The following is a 785-nucleotide window of genomic DNA, read 5'->3' as shown; positions in this document are numbered from 1 at the left end:
AAAACAATTGTTTCTTATATTTTAATTAAAGACTATTATTTAGATTAGATTTTTGTATGATTCAATTTTCAGAGACTTTAGCCAGGTTAGAGGTACTTTATATAGACGTATTGCTCATTTAATGTTATTGTTACCTAAGAATTTTTGTATATAAAAATGTTTTTTTTTAAATAAATTCCGCGTTTTACTTCTTTTTCCTATAGTTGAAAAATAAAAGCAGTGCATATATTATAAAAGAAAAATGTTTACTAAGATAGATTTCATATACAGGGTGTTGGAAATAAATTTCAAATAAAAACAATTTCAAATTTAAAAAACAAAACCGTAAATTTGCTGGTTGGTTGATTTACTAATGCTTGTCAAAATGACCTTTGTGGATTACCTTAGGAATTGAAAAAAGTAAAAAACATTTTATTTCAAAAGTACCTATTTTTTTCAAAAGTTCCTTTTTAATTTGTTTTTAATGCACCTATTCTGTGTTTCAAAATTTCCTCACCTTTTCCAAAATGGCGCCACCTCGATTCTTCTTCTTTTTCGTATTTTAAGCCTTAAAAGAACTGTAACCACAGATAAAAATAAAGTTCTTCTTTTTTTATATTTATGGCTCGAAACATGGATAACCACAGACTCGACATTGATATTCTCTTCTTTCCTCTCATATGGCTTGAACTCATATAGGTCATCTGGTCAGTGTCCTAAAAAAATAACCAAAAGGGGTGACTGTAAATTGTAATCTATGGTTAATTATTAGACAAAGACAACACCAAATAAACAAGTACAGAAAT

Source organism: Sitophilus oryzae, unplaced genomic scaffold (genome assembly GCF_002938485.1).
Source record: "Sitophilus oryzae breed Bouriz unplaced genomic scaffold, Soryzae_2.0 scaffold_1067_pilon_pilon, whole genome shotgun sequence".
Lineage (NCBI taxonomy): Eukaryota > Metazoa > Arthropoda > Insecta > Coleoptera > Curculionidae > Sitophilus > Sitophilus oryzae.
This window is presented reverse-complemented; position numbering follows the sequence as displayed.